Source organism: Hemiscyllium ocellatum, chromosome 18, assembly GCF_020745735.1.
Source record: "Hemiscyllium ocellatum isolate sHemOce1 chromosome 18, sHemOce1.pat.X.cur, whole genome shotgun sequence".
In the NCBI taxonomy this organism is placed as follows: domain Eukaryota; kingdom Metazoa; phylum Chordata; class Chondrichthyes; order Orectolobiformes; family Hemiscylliidae; genus Hemiscyllium; species Hemiscyllium ocellatum.
The window spans coordinates 21644428-21661102 of NC_083418.1; the positions used below are offsets into that span (position 1 = coordinate 21644428).

At 42.9% G+C, this 16675-nt stretch overlaps 1 protein-coding gene across 3 annotated transcripts in view; it reads left to right on the plus strand.

Annotated features, from left to right (window-relative positions):
* dgkza (diacylglycerol kinase, zeta a) overlaps positions 1–16675 on the plus strand; it is a 570823-nt gene that overhangs the window by 541740 nt on the left and 12408 nt on the right. The gene's annotated exons all lie outside the window — the stretch shown is intronic.

Consider the following 16675-nt stretch of genomic DNA (forward strand, 5'->3'; position numbering starts at 1 on the left):
ATCTCATGAAATACAGGGAGAACTAGCTATTTGGATACAGAACTGGCTGAAAGGTTGAAGACAGAGGGTGGTGACGGAGGGTTGTTTTTCAAACTGGGGGCCTTTGACCAGTGGAGTGCCACAAGGATCAGTGCTGGGTCCTCTACTTTTTGTCATTTACATAAATGATTTGGATGCGAGCTTAAGTGTTACAGTTAGTAAGTTTGCAGATGACATCAAAATTGGAGGTGTAATGGACAGCGAAGAGAGTTACCTCAGATTACAACAGGATCTTCACCAGATGGGTCAATGGGCTGAGAAGTGGCAGATGGAGTTTAATTCAGATAAATGCAAGGTGCTGCATTTTGGGAAAGCAAATGTTAGCAGGACTTATGCACTTAGTGGTAAGGTCCTAGGGAGTGTTGCTGAACAAAGAGACCTTGGAGTGCAGGTTCATAGCTCCTTGAAAGTGGAGTCACAGGTAGATAGGATAGTGAAGGAGGTGTTTGGTGTGCTTTCCTTTATTGGTCAGAGTATTGAGTACAGAAGTTGGGAAGTCATGTTGCGGCTGTACAGGACATTGGTTAGGCCACTGTTGGAATATTGCATGCAATTCTGGTCTCCTTCCTATCGGAAAGATGTTGTGAAACTTGAAAGGGTTCAGAAAAGATTTACAAAGATGTTGCCAGGGTTGGATGATCTGAGCTACAGGGAGATGCTGAACAGGCTGGAGCTGTTTTCCCTGGAGCGTCGGAGGCTGAGGGGTGACCTTATAGAGGTTTACAAAATTATGAGGCGCATGGATAGGATAAATAGGCAAAGTCTTTTCCCTAGGGTCGAGGAGTCCAGAACTAGAGGGCTTTGGCTTAGAGTGAGAGGGGAAAGATATAAAAGAGACCTAAGGGGCAACTTTTTCATGCAGAGGGTGGTACGTGTATGGAATGAGCTGCCAGAGGATGTGGTGGAGGCTGGTACAATTGCAACATTTAAGAGGCATTTGGATGGGTATATGAATAGGAAGGGTTTGGAGGGATATGGGCTGGGTGCTGGCAGGTGGGACTAGATTGGGTTGGGATATCTGATCGGCATGGATGGGTTGGACCGAAGGATCTGTTTCCATGTTGCACATCTCTATGACTCTATAATTCCCACTGTCACCCCCTCCCCATACTTCACATGGCTCTAATACTACAGAACCTCGTATTCAGCTCTTCAATGCAGTTGATTGGTTTGTTTCCAGGAGCAGTTAGGATTCCACCTCTTTGGTATGAGACAAGAGTCACATATTGGCCAGCCGTGTAAAGACATCAAATTTCCTTCCTAAAAACACTGAATTAACTAATAGGTTCTTACACTCACTTCATACTCACTTTTACTGCCATTAACTTCATACTTTTATATTTTCATGAGGAAATTTACATTCTTAAACTGTCGTGGTGGGATTGAACTCTCTGTTTCTGGATTACTTGATTTACTATTTCAGAATCACTGCCGTACTTGAGTAAACATTCATTGCCAAACTGCAAATTTTGTATACTTTCCACCCCTCCAAGTGCTGTTCCTCTGCTGAAAGGTATTGTTCACGGTTTGTTGCAGGGATTAATGGTTGTCAATTGAAGAATTGACAAATTTAAGTTCTCATTAGATGTGCTATTAGCCACTGATAATTTATAAAGTTACAAATCACACAACACCAGGTTATATTCCAACAGGTTTAATTGGAAGCACTAGCTTTTGGAGCGACTCTCCTTCATCAGGTGGTTGTGGAGTAGACAATTGTAAGACACATAATTTATAGCAAAAGTTTGCAGTCTAATGTAATTGAAATTATACATTGAAAAATACCTTGATTATTTGTTAAGTCTCTCATCAGTTAGAATGTAACCTTTAAAAAAGGTTTTGTGATTTACATGTGAAAGAAGTGAAACTATCATGTCATTTGAACAGATGAGAAAATATTCTACTTGTGGTCCCTTCTACAGAGGGGACTGTTGGAGCATCATGTTTTCAAATCATTTAAAATACTTTAATTGGAAATGCTGCAGTATTCCAATAGCATTCACTTGGTCTATAAGAATGGAAAATATGCCTTCTCATGTAGCATTGTTGCTCTTATAATAAGTAACAATTAGCATTCATTGTATACACTATTGTTTTACATCATGACAGAAGAACGGCTTTGTTATAACACTTTGAATATGTTATTGTGCTCAGATAAGTGAATGAAGCCCTGGATTCAAGATTCCAACTTTGGGCTGGTCATATCAGTCACTTATTTCTGATATCACTTTCCAGTTCCTTTTCTTCCACCTTCTGCTGATGTGCATCTCCCAATCTCATCTTTTCAGAATTATGAGAGTGTAAATACCCAGGGTAAAGCCAGGAGTGAGGATAGTTAACAGGAAATGAGTACTGACCTGTGTAGTGCAACACTGGAATGATTCTCAGCCACCTGTTCTCGGATCTCCTGTCTCCTGGGAATGGCAGAATGGGTCTGCACTATTTGCCTTCAACTAGTCAATTCCAGGTGGACATACACAACATTCAGTTTTGGAGTTGCCATAGCTTTGGGAATGTTGCTGTCAGATTTCATGAGCAAGTTGCCAACTTGGAAGACAAGACTGTGTAGCCTGAGGAAATTCGTTTGTATTCTATAGTTCTCATCCAATTCAAATTCAACTCTTTGTATTAAAGAAATCAATGGCTTTAACCCCTCCCCCTACCTCCCCTTACAAAATCTGATGCTTTAAAGACATGTCTTGTGAACAGAGTATTCAAAGTAAAGTTGTTGTAAAGATGGTGCAGTGCCCCATGCCTGTTCCACGTTAGAGTAAATGTTTAGTCAGCCACTTCTTCTACGGCTCATGCTGACACACTTCAAACAGGAAATGACACTTAAAGGTGGAGTATGTGGAGCAAACTTTATACAGCCTAAGTGATCCATCAAAATCTGTGCGGAGAGTGGCATTTCAGTTTCTGTATCTTTCACATCCTCCAAAATAACTGTTGAGAAACATGTTCTTTCGAGCACCTTGGTTTGCCGATATCAAAGCTGCATATCACGGGAAGGCTTTGTGATGCATCTGTTCCTAAATCCTTTTGAAAACAAGCAGTTCACATGAACAGCCACAGTTGCTGTCTTCAGAAATTTTACTCTCAAATAAGATTTGCTGACCTGATTGTCCGATTATTATTTGAGGCATTATTTTGTTTATAACTTACTTTCTATGATATTCTTCTTCTATGTTATTTATATCTTTAAAGAGGGAAGAATGCTTTTAATTCCAGTGTGCTCTCACCCTCATTTTTTTAAGTTTACTCGTAAGCTTTGTCATCTGTCTCACCCTTTATGTAAAAGGACTAACCTAATCCCTAATTCCTGATGAATGGTTTTTGCCCAAATCGTCGATTTTCCTGTTCGTCAGATGCTCCCTGACCTGCTGTGCTTTTCCAGCACCACTCTAATCGTAACCTAATCCCAGTCCCAATAAAGCAATTTAGGTTGTGTTGTATGCACTTTGGATGCTGCCTGAACTGCTGTGCTCTTCCAGCACCACTGATCCAGAATCTGGTTTCCAGCATCTGCAGTCATTGTTTTTACGTTGTATGATTACACCCCTTCTTACAACAACAAATGTTGCTGTTGACTTATGCCTACTCTTGATGAGATTAGCAGTTTCTTCAAGTAATTATGGAGAAGGACTGTCAGACTTCTTGAAAATGTTATATGTTTGATTTCTTAGAAAGTTAAGGGTTAATAAACCAACTTCCTTGCAACTTCCCAATATGGAACAATCGTCGGGTGCTCTGGGAAGAAGGCTTATTGCACCAGTTATATACCACAATTGTCGAAGATTAATGCTCTGCCTAGCACCTATTTCCTTGCACAAGTATTTCTTGTAGATAATACCCAGCCATTAAAAGCAGAAATTAAGCGATAATTTGTTCTCAGCTGATGTGAGATTTGGCAAAGCACCACATCAGTCAAACCCAAGGAAAATCAGAGATGAACATTAAATGGGAAAGGGGAAACAAAGCATCAGTGAAAGCAGTTTGCTGTAAAAAGCTTATAACGGAGTTATCCTCAGTAATAAACAGTTCACAAGATTGCTCACTTCCCTGCTGGGATTCCTGACTCTTGCTTCCTTTCATTAATCGGCCATTGTATATGGTGAGATTTCTCCTGAGGCAGTCCGTTTGCTTTCACTGCCCTTCACCCCCCTCTCCAAATATTTACTGTGCAAGAACAAATGTGCTTTGTATAATCTCACTGCAAACAAAACCCAGGATATATGGAAAATGCAGCATGCATATCTAACCCCGGCTGCCAGTTGCTCTTTGTTGATGTGTTTGTTGATGCTTGTCGATGGATCTGAATGCAGTTTCATTCATGATCGGTTTTTGTAACCAGTCTGAATCCAAATTATTAAGATTGTGGTCATTATTAAATATTTCTTTAGTTTGTTTTCTAAATTAGTCCAGAGCGGATAAATCCAGATTTTGGATGTGCACTGCCGGCTGCTGGGAAAGATAAAATTCCCAGCAAAAGCTAAAAAAAAAAGCCCAAATGTTTGATACAGTAATACAAATCCCAATTCATGGAGACCTGATCAGTGGCATTAGTCTTTGAAGTTTGCTTTGGATTTTGCTCAATTGGTTGAGGTACTGACAAAACTGTGCTGTCTCCAGGAGATCAGGCGTTTCCCCACCAGGAAGTGGGGAATGTGAACAGGCAAATCATCCGCGAAATATACTCTGATACCTTAGAGAGTTAATGCAAGCTTCTGTCCACAGCAGTCACTTTGCTTGATTGAGGTTGGTGCATCATGAGGGTAGTGGGGGCAAGGTTTTGTGATGAAGAAGACTAGCATCACCTACAATAGGGTATGCCAGATAGGGGCAATAATGACACCAATGAAATTGTGTGTGAGCAACCTCTTCTGAAGTAGTTTGTTGTTTGTGCTGATTCTACTCTTTCGGTAGCTGCTAGACCACTCCGGAGTGGCAGCCATTTCCCCCCACTAGGTATTCTTGCCTACTTCTAACGCCTTCATCTTAATTCTCTGTCTGTTTCACACTCTTTTTTTTCTCATTATTGCAAACCTGTCAGCTTACCTATGCAATCAGTGCTTAAGACAATAAGAAATAGGAATGGGAACAGACTATTCGGCCCCTCAAGTCTGACCTACTGTTCAATAGAGTCATGGCAGATCCAACACACCTTACTTCCACTTTACTGCCCTGTACCCCATAAGCCTTGATCAAGTATCTATCTATTTCAGCATTAAACATACACAATGACTGTCCTCACAGCTCTTTGTGGCAAGGAGTTCCAAAGACCTACACCCCTCTGAGAGAAGTAATTCCTCCTCCTTTCTGCCTTAAATCGGTGTCCCTTTATTCTGAGACTATGCCCTCTGGTCCTAGACTCTCCCATGAGGGGGAGCAACCTCTCAGCATTTATCCTGTTGAGCCCCTTGAGAGTTCTGTATGTTCCGACTCTCCGAGAGTGTGATGGAGACAGATTTAATCATGGTTTTCAAAAGGGAATTGGTTACATACCTGAAGAGAAAAAAGAAATGGAGGGCAAAGGGCAGGGAAAGTGAGTTACCCTTCCTGGCAGCCACCATTTGTGACTCAACTTGGTGCTTCCCCTCCATTTAATGGAATCTCGGGCAAACACTAGAAACTATATGTGGCATGAGTCTGTGTTTTACAGTTCCACAGCTTACTGGGCCATCAACATGGATATTCAGATGAATGAAGAGGGTTTTGTGACTTGTCACTCTTAGTACTAGCAGAGAAGTATGTTGTGCTGCAAACATTGAACCGCTTCAGTAGAATGGGAGGGACAGTGGTCTGAGTCATCAGTCAAAATGATCTGTCGTGTCTAACAGCACTTTTTAAGTTAATGATTGATATTTAAGCTTCAACAAAAATCTGGAGCTTGTGTTAATTCAAAGAAAAGCCAAAATGACAACTATAATCTTTCATTAGCAGACAGTCCAATACAAGGAGAGATCAAGGCTTTTCCCATGCGAATGCAGCTGTCCTTGTGCAATGTAACTAAATTAATGTGACATGATTTGGGCACAAATCGCAGATGCAGGGGTAAATGCTGTACTGTGAGGGCCATTTTGAAGTTAGTTAGGAGCTGTTATTACAGAGGAAAATTGTCAGGCAGAGTTTCAGAAACCAGAAGAAAAATGGGAAAAAAAGCCCGTCTCCATCTGGAAGCTGTACTGACCCTGTCATTAATAACCGACCAGATGGAAACGATTGGGAGAACAGATTCTTCAGTGTCACCTCTTCATAAACACTAAGCTGTCTGTGGATTCACAGGTCCACATTCCTGAACTCTTTTCTGTCTGCAAGTTGGCTTTTTACCTGTCAAATGAGGGCAAAAAGTCATTCAGTTTAAGGTCAAATCAAATTTGATATGTTCTATGGCAATCTTTTTAATTCAGTAAACATTATCACCAGCGTTGATAGAGTTAAGGCAAAACTAACAGTGCTTACTCTCCCTGCATCAAGCTAATGAAGGAGACACCCTATTAAATGATGATAAGGGGCACTCTTTGACCAGCGCTGTAGTCCATCTTTCAAATTTCAGTCCTTTCCGATGCTTGTCCATCTTGCCAATGTGGAGCTCGCTGGAATTTGCCCTGAAGCTGCCAGTAAATGTTTAGAACCATTCTCCCAGCATTTTGCATTCACATGATTGGTTCAAATGACTCTGTGTGACTGCTGTGTGAGCTGTATGTGCGCTTGCAGAGCAACAATGCTGAGGTCTGGAGAATAGACCTTCATAGGGAAAAAAACACGTTTCAAAGTGAGTAAAGCAAAAGTTAATTGCAAACAGAATGCACAGAAAAGTTAACTAATACAGGACACAGCTAAAAGAGAAAGTTAGTGATCAAAGTATCAGACACTTTAGGAACATTTCTGCCCTTCAAAACTGATGCTGATGTTGGCATTGGTGTCCAGTAAAGCATTAAGAGTATTTATGGTACTCTAAGGAAGAGAGAAACTAAGATTCTCAACTTTCACCTCTCAATAGTCACAGGACACACGTCTCCAAAGTTAAACTATGCTGCTGTTAACTTGAATTACTGTCTTGTTACTAATGCAATATTCTGTGGTTGTACCATACCATACCCAGGTACCATGTCCCTTAACGAAGCAGCACCATGACCTATGTGGAGGTAAAACAACCCATGATGTCAGTGAATAAGTACTCTTGATGGACTAAACAGCTACCTTCTATTGTATGTTATGGCCCTGTAGTGAGGTTTGACTTTATATGGGTCTGTGCTGTCATATATATGAATGTTTGCACATGCAGTGCTGCTGTGTTCTTTAATGCCATTACAGCTTGTGTTTCACTTTTGCCATTTTGGCTTCGTTGGAGGATCAGGCAATGGGATAGGAAGCCAAATGTCCAAATCGGTCAATGACATAAGAATAGGCAGCATTGTAAGCAGTATAGGTGGAAGCTTAAAATTACAAAGAGACTTTGATCGGTTAAGCAAATGGGCACAATTGGAGAAAATGTAGGCAAATAGGATGTCATCCATTTTGGACCTAAAAAGATACTTTCTGAATGGTACAAACGGTGGAGGCTCAAAGGAACCTGGTATTCCCCATGGGAGACTGATTAGCAAGGTTAGATCTCATGGAATACAGGGAGAACTAGCCACTTGGATACAGAACTGGCTCCAAGGTAGAAGACAGAGGGTGGTGGTGGAGGGTTGTTTTTCAGACTGGAGGCCTATGAGCAAGGATCGGTGCTGGATGCGAGCATAAGAGGTACAGTTAGTAAATTTGCGGATGATACCAAAATTGCAGATGTAGTGGACAGTGAAGCGGGTTACCTCAGATTACAACAGGATCTGGACCAGGTGGGCCAATGGGCTGAGAAGTGGCAGATGGAATTTAATTCAGATAAATGCGAGGTGCTGTATTTTGGGAAAGCAAATGTTAGCAGGACTTATTCACTTAATGGTAAGGTCCTAGGGAGTGTTGCTGAACAAAGAGACCTTGGAGTGCAGGTTCATAGCTCCTTGAAAGTGGAGTCGCAGGTAGATAGGATTGTGAAGAAGGCGTTTGGTATGCTTTCCTTTATTGGTCAGAATATTGAATACAGGAGTTGGGAGGTCATGTTGCGGCTGTACAGGACATTGGTTAGGCCACTGTTGGAATATTGCATGCAATTCTGGTCTTATCTTATCAGAAAGATGTTGTGAAACTTGAAAGGGTTCAGAAAAGATTTACAAGGATGTTGCCAGGGTTGGAGAATCTGAGCTACAGGGAGAGGCTGAACAGGCTGGAGCTGTTTTCCCTGGAGCGTTGGAGGCTGAGGGGTGATCTTATAGAGGTTTACAAAATTATGAGGGGCATGGATATGATAAATAGTTAAAGTCTTTTCCCTGGGGTCGGAGAATCCAGAACTAGAGGGCATAGGTTTAGGGTGAGAGGGGAAAGATATAAAAGACGCCTATGGGGCAACTTTTTCATGTAGAGGGTGGTATGTGTATGGAATGAGCTGCCAGAGGATGTGGTGGAGGCTGGTACAATTGTAACATTTAAGAGGCATTTGGATGGGTATATGAAAAGGAAGGGTTTGGGGGGATATGGGCCAGGTGCTGGCAGGTGGGACTAGATTGGGTTGGGATATCTGATCGGCATGGGCGGGTTGGACCGATGGGTCTGTTTCCATGTTGTACATCTCTATGACTCTATGATCAAAATATGCAATTCATGCTCAAAGTTTGGGAGAAGATTTATAGCTCAGGTGCTGGTTGTTGTGGTTCTGTTCGCCGAGCTGGGAATTGGTATTGCAGACGTTTAGCCACACCAACTAGCCACGAAACGACACGACCAGCTATCCTCAGTAGCCACACACTCAGATGACAAGCAACATGAATTCGACTGGGACAACACTACTATTATAGGATAGGCCAAACCGAGAACAGCCAGGAAATTCCTCGAGGCATGGCATTCATCCACAGATTCAATCAATAAACACGTCGACCTGGACCCAATATACCAGCCACTGCAGCGGACAACTGGAACTGACAACCGGAAGTGGCAGATACAAACCACTATAAATGCCGGAGGAAACATCACAGAAGCGCTTCACAGGAGGCTCCCAAGCACTGAGGATGTCATCAAGACAGGGGACGAAACATCTGCAACACAGATTCCCAGCTCGGCAAACAGAACCACAATACAATTCATGCAATGAGCTAGATGCAGAAAATATTCAAGACTCCTAGCAGAATGCTGGTCTCATACTTAGAGGACTAGAGTACAAGTGGGTAGCAGTTATCCTTTAACTGTGCAAAACTTAAGAGCGCTTGTGGAATACTCGGTGCAATTCTGGGCACCATACTTTCAGAATGATGGGAGTGCAGTGTAGATTCACTAGATTCATGTGTGAACTCCCAACGTGAGATTAATACAAGAGATGACACAAACTGGCAATTTTTCTTCTCTGGAATTTGAAAGTTTAAGGACTTGTTTACAAAAAAAAAGGGGGATAGTTGGAATAGAGAGGGAGAAATTATTTCCACTTAGTGTGTGACCTTGGCAAAGAGATATAGGGTGAGAGATTTGTTTTCCTTCGTTTTCAGGTGAAGTCCAAAACGGGAGAATTACGAGAGAAACCCGCAGCCTACATTAGTCAGAAAGGATGCTGGCTCTTTTTTCTATCAGCCAGGGCAGCTGATTGGCTGCCAGCAAGATTTCTGCTGGAATTGCAAACCTGGTGCCACTGGTTAATCCGAGGCTGGCATCGCCAAAATGTAGCAGTGCCACAATGGAGGCCATGGTTGGTGCCAGGGCCTTCAAGCTGTGCCCCCCAGGTGGAGGATCATGACCAAGGTGCTGAGTCAGCAAGGGGCATTGGGAGTTGGCGGTCCTAGGGTGAGGGGAGCAGGGAATTTGGGAGTGAGGGTGGGGAGCTGGATCTTGGGAGTGGAACCCCCCCCCCCCCCCAATCTCTGCGTCCAGTACTTCGTTCTTGAAGAATTTAGTGTAGATTGAGGGATTCTTCATCACCCTCCGCTACCATCTCAAACTGACCAAATGCTCGCAATAGTTTGCCAGCCAGGAAGATAATCTATCTGTAGTAATTACAGGCAAGGCAGGACCACTTTAAAAGGGCTGTGATTAAGTCTGGGCCAGGAGGTTGACTTTAGGCCATTCTGCTTGAGGAGAGGGATGGGGTGTGGTAATTACTGCCCAGTGTCAACCCACCCAATTATCTCCTCTTCCTACCTCCATTCCTTGGATGGGGACAGTTTTGTTCATTGCCTACAATGTGAGTCAGACTTTTCAGAAGAAAATTAAGAAACTGTCCCCAAGCAAAGGGTGGGAGAAGCTCAGAATTCTTCTGCAACTGCGGATTGACACTAGATTAATTGGTCATTTTAAATTTGAAGTTGGTTGATTGCTCCCATCCTTTATTGCTTTTAGATAATAACAAAGGCAGGCATGCAGAGATAATAATAGACCATACTACATATGAAAATAGGGAAATGCACATTTTTGCTGCGCATTTTAAAACTGTATTTCAAGAAAACATTAAGGACAAAAGGGTAATTAGGGAGAGAATAGGGCCCCTCACAGATTAGAAAGGCAACCTATGTGTGGAACCGCAGGAGGTGGGGAACAAAAGGGTAACTAGAGAGAGAGAGAGAGAGAGAGAGAGTAGGGCCTCTCAAAGATCAGCAAGGCTGCCTATGTGTGAAACCACAGGAGATGTGGGAGACGCTAAACAAGTATTTTGCACCACTGTTTACTATGGAGAAGGATACAGAATGTGGGGAAATAGTTGTTGACATTTTGATATCACAGAGGATTAAGTGCTGGATGTCTTAAAACACATAAAGGCGGATAAATTCCCAGGACCTGATCAGATGTACCCTCGAACTTCTTGCAAGCTAACAAAGTGATTGCTGGGTAAAAAATGAGGTCTGCAGATGCTGGAGATCACAGCTGAAAATGTGTTGCTGGTCAAAGCACAGCAGGCCAGGCAGCATCTCAGGAATAGAGAATTCGACGTTTCGAGCATAAGCCCTTCATCAGGAATGAGAGAGAGTGATTGCTGGGCCCTTGCTGAGATATTTGTATCATCGATAGTCATAAGTAAGGTGCCAGAAGACTGGAGGTTGACTAACGTGGTGCCACTTTTAAGAAAGGTGGAAGGAAAAGCCAGGGAACTATAGACCGGTGAGCCTGACGTTGGTGGTGGGCAAGTTGTTAGAGGGAATCCTGAGGGACAGGATATACATGTATTTGGAAAGGCGAGGACTATTAGAGAAAATTGGCATAGCTTTGTGCATGGGAAATCATGTCTCACCATCTTGAGTTTTTTGAAGGAGTAACAAAGAGGATAGTTGAGGGCAGAGCAGTGAACGTGATCTATATGGACTTCAGTAAGGCATTCAAAAAGGTTTCTCATGGTAGACTGTTAATAAGATTAGATCTCATGGAATACAGGGAGAAGTAGTCATTTGGATGCAGAACTAGCTCAAAGAGAGAGGGTGATGGTAGACAGTTGCTTTTCAGACTGGAAGCCTGTGACGAGTGGTTTGCCCCAAGGATCGGTGCTGGGTCCTCTACTTTTCATCAGAGGTATAGTTAATAAGTTTGCAGATGACACCAAAATTGGAGGTGGAGTGGACAGTGAAGATGGTTACCTCCGATTACAACGGGATCTTGATCAGATGGGCCAATGAGCTGAGAAGTGGCAGATGGAGTGTAGTTTAGATAAATGTGAGGTGCTACATTTTGGAAAGGCACTTAATGGTAAGGTCCTAGTGGGGGCGGCTGAACAAAGAGACCTTGGCATGCAGGTTCATTGTTCCTTGAAAGTAGAGTCCCAGGTAGGTAGGATAGTAAAGAATGCATTTGGTATGCTTTCCTTTATTGTTCAGAGCATTGTAAAGGAGTTGGGAGGTAATTTTGCAACTGCACAGGACATTGGTTAGGCCACTTCTGAATATTGTGTGCAATTCTGGTCTCCCTCCAATCAGAAGGATGTTGTGAAACTTGAAAGGGTTGAGAAAAGATTTACAAGGATGTTGTAAGGGTTGGAGGATTTGAGCAAAGGGAGAGGCTGAATAGGTTGGGGATATTTTCCCTGGAGTGTTGGAGGCTGAGGGGTGACCTTATGGAGGTTTATAAAATTATGAAAGACATGATTCGGGTAAATCGACAAGGTCTTTTCCCTGGGGTGGGGGAATGTAGAACTAGATAGCATTGGTTTGGGGTGAGAGGGGAAAGATATAAAAGAGACCTAAAGGGCAACATTTTCACGCAGAAGGAATGAGCTGCCAGAGGACGTTGTGAAGGCAGATACAACTGCAACATTTAAAAGACATCTGGATAGGTACATGAATAGAAATGGTTTAGAAAGACATGGGTCTAGTGCTGGCCAATGGGACTAGATTAGGCTAGGATATCTGGTTGGTATGGATGAGTTGGACTGAAGGGTCTATTTTCATGCTGTACATCTCTATGCCTCTGAAAGAAACCTGGTATAAGAACAAATCTTCAGTTAATATTGTCAGCATGTTAGGGGCCATAGCCTTGTCAGTATCCAGTGCCTTTAGCCATTTCTTCATATCATCTGAAATGAATTCAAAGGATCTTAGAATCATACAGCATAGAAACAGACCCTTTGGTCCAGCCAGTCCATGCTGACCATGTTCCCAAACCCTTGCTTGGATTTCGCCCATTTCCCACCAAACCTTTCCTAATCATGTACTTACACCAATGTATTTTAAACATTGTAACTGTACCCGCATCCATCACTTTCTCTGGAAGTTGATTGCACACATGAACCACTGTCTGTGTAAAAACATTGTCCCTCCTATCCTTTTTGAACTGATGCTGGGGGCTACCTCTTTGTTTGCGGGCGAAGGTGTGTCATTAGCTTTATAGCACTTGTCATTGTCCTGAGATTGTGAAAGGCATTTTATAAATACATGTTCCCTCCTTCTATTGCTGCCAGGGTATTTTTCTGACTTGCTTTTCCATAACTGAGGAGGAAGGGGATATCTTCTCTCAGCTCGTTCCAGCTCTCAGATTCCAGCTCCTTGATCTTGGACAAACATTTCACTGATGTCTGATGACAGAGTGAACCCTGTATCGACAGAGAATCCACTCGTGCATTGAATGACGTAGGGGATGTGCTCATATTATCAGTGCACTGCCTGTGTAGGAATGCCCACAAAGCACTCAGTGTAATTAATCCTTGCTGTCTCATCCAATGAGAGAGCTGTGGGGGGTTTCCCTTCATGGGCTCATTCAGAAATGCCTACCCTTGCTGTAAGAAGCAACACGTTTTAGTAGAGAACCAGTTCAGTTACTGGCAAAGTATTAAATCCTGCACCTCCTATGTGAGAAGGCTCTTTGTAGACCTAGGTTCAGCCTGGCATGGAAAATTCTAAGCATTCACTGCATTGTAAGGTTCTCTTGTATGAATGCTATAGCAACCACTGGAAACTGCAAAAAAATCAGTAATAAAAGACAGTAGTTTGATAAAAAGCCTGTTGAGAAAATTCTAGCTCTAGTGCCAGGCCTCAGTGAAGCCTTGACTGTCGTCTTTGTGGGTTCAGTATAGTCGCTGTGGTGGGGATAAGGCATAAGCACATAAGCTCTGTGGGTGCTTTGTACGATTGTGGTTTTCATTTCCTTACACAGTGCCCGCAGAGCTGCAGATGCAATTGTAAGTCATGGGCACAGATTTTACAGATTACAACCAGCTCCAAAATAAGAAATGTTGGGTGGGGGTGAGCAGATTAAGTGACTGAACAGTTCAGGATGTGGTTTTCCTCCATTGCTAATTCTAGCACAATGTGTGTGAAGTTCTCCCATAAGTGAATACAGTTTGTGTTTGGTGAGACTAATTGCAGTTGAGTACACGGACTCAGGGGGAGAAGGGTGTCGTGTCGTTGGTGGTGGGAGGAGGAGACTGTCTCATTGATGTAGTCAGCTAAAACCAAATTCGTCCTGTCCTGGCAAGATTCTTCATTGTTGAATTTGAAGCAGACTAAAACGCTTGAAGCTCTTAAAAGAATTTCAGAGTGCCCCTTCATAGGTTAGCTCAGTTTCTCACCTGTCCCTCATTTGTCATGAGTTTCAAAACAGGAATCTGTGGGTGGTCTAATTCAGCACTGTTTGACATGGAGGCTCCTCACATGTTGAGGTAAAGCAGAAAATAAGAGTGTAAAAGAGCAGCAGCTTCTAAACTGAAGCAGCCCATCTTTCAGCTCTGAAGTTCTTTTGCAAAATGTGCAGCTCAATGTTGGCATTAAATTTGGAAGATCAATATATGAATAACCTTAACATGTTAACTTCCAGGGAATACAATTAGCCTTCTATAAAATTAATGAGTAGGGCGCTCTAATTATTGACTGCACTTTTGATGGTTTTTACAAGCTGCTTTCATTAGTCTGGAGATGATTTTGATGATCCTAAAATAATGCAGGGTTTTGGAAGGAAATCAAGCAGAAATTTAGGGAAGAACTGAAAGCCTAACAGATATATGCAGGGATCTCCTTCCAATTTATTACTCTAGGTATAAAGGAAGTGTGTTCCTGAAAGCTTCCAATGCGTTTCCATGTTCCACACGATGCTCAACCCATGGGAGCAGCAGAAGGTGTTGCTGGTAGTTTCTGTACAAAAGCAGTTGTTAGTCTGAATATAAGGTTTATGCGCAATTCTTAATAGAGTCTGCAATCTTCAATCAAGTTAACCTTAATGCAATATTACAACCTGGATGTAAGCAAACAACAATATTTGTCTTTCAATGAATTAAAGAAACAAGACACTACACAGTGTTAAAAAGAGTTCAATATCTAGAAACTTTGAAATTGTTTCACTCTCGTAAGTTTCCTTTTACTATCACTGTGAAATTTGTTTCTTCTCCATTAATGTAGTCTCCTTCATTTGTTCTGGGAGTGGGAGAAATGTTGAGGAAAGCTGACAGATTTGAAGCCTTTTGTAAGGGATGGAGCTTGTTGGTATGATGTTGTCCATCTGCTAGAGCTCCTTACGAGTTAAACACTGGGAAAGCAGCAGTCTCGCTCCAAGCAATGGGGTCACAGTGACATTAGGATCACATCTCTCTCTATCCTTAACAGCTCCAGCCATTAGACCTTGCACTCAATGCTGATCGATGAATGGACATTATATGTGAACATATAAGCACGTTTCCTTTCCCCAAACATCTTTGCCTCCACCTTGTGTTCTTAATAGACAACCTGAAATCAGTTTCTTTCAGTACTTGTTGATCACCTTTCCTCATGTGTTGTTTTTGACTCAGAATCAGGTTTCTTTTCTGAGAATGCTCCTGTGAAGCTTCTTCAGCTGTTTTCCAATCTTAAGTATGGAAACATAAATGAGGAGCAGAATGAAGCCATTCTCCTATACAACCATAGGAGCAGAAATTAGACCATTCAGCCCATCAAGTCTGCTGTGCCATTCAATCTCTGCCACTTGGTCCATCTCGTGCACCTCCCTCCCCTTTCTCAACCTCACCTTTTCCATCTTCGGTGACAAACTCCAGATGAATGTTTACTACAAACCCACAGACTCCCATAACTACCTGGACTACACCTCCTCCCACCCAATTTCCTGCAAGACCTCCGACCCATTCTCATAATTCCTCTGCCTCTGCCACATCTGCTCGGACAAGAAGACTTTCCACTCGTGAGCATCCCATACGTCCAACGATTTCGAACAGCACACTTTTTCTCCCTCCATCATCCAGATAGCCCTCCTCCGTACCACCTCCATTCCTGGTCCCACCACTCTAAACACCTTCCTCAACGCAATAAGGACAGAGTTCCCCTTGTCCTTACCTACCACTCCACTAGTCTCTGCATCCAACGCATCATCCTTAGACATTTCTGCCAATTCCAAATAGACCCCACCACCAAGAACATCTTCCCTCCCCACCCCTCTGAGCCTTCCACATGAACCGTTCCCTCAGACAGGTTCACACCACCCCCGCCACCGAACCCAGGTACCTTCCCCTACAACCAGACAAAATGCAAAATCTGCTGGTACACCACCCGCCTCACCCACATCTAGGGCCCCAAACAGTCATTCCAGGTGTCACAGAAATTCGCCTACCTCTCATCCAACTTAGTTTATTGCATCAAGTGCTCCAAACGTAGTCTTCTCTATATCAGAGAGACCGAAAGTAAACTACAGAATAGCTCACAAAGCATCGCAGCCGGGCCACAGGCTGACTGGACTTCCCAGTCACTGCCCATTTCAATTCCCCCAATCACTCCCTCTCCGACATGACCATCCTTGGCCTGCTCCATTGCCAAAACAAACCACAGCGTAAATTGGAGGAACAATTTAAAAGGCAAATAGATGAGTATTTGAATAGGCAGGGCTTGGAGGGATATGGGCCGGGTGCTAACAGGTAGCCCAGAGGATTCAACACTGAGTTCTCCAATTTCAAATAACCGCATGAGGGCATGAGAGAGGAACCGACAAAAATAGACTGGAAGCAGAGCCTAGCGGGGAAGACAGTAGAGCAAAAATGGCAGGAGTTTGTGGGTATAATTGAGGACACTGTACAGAGGTTCATCCCCAAGAAAAGAAAGATTATCCGGGGAGGGATTAGACAGCCATGGCTGACAAAGGAAGTCAGGAAATGTATTAAAGA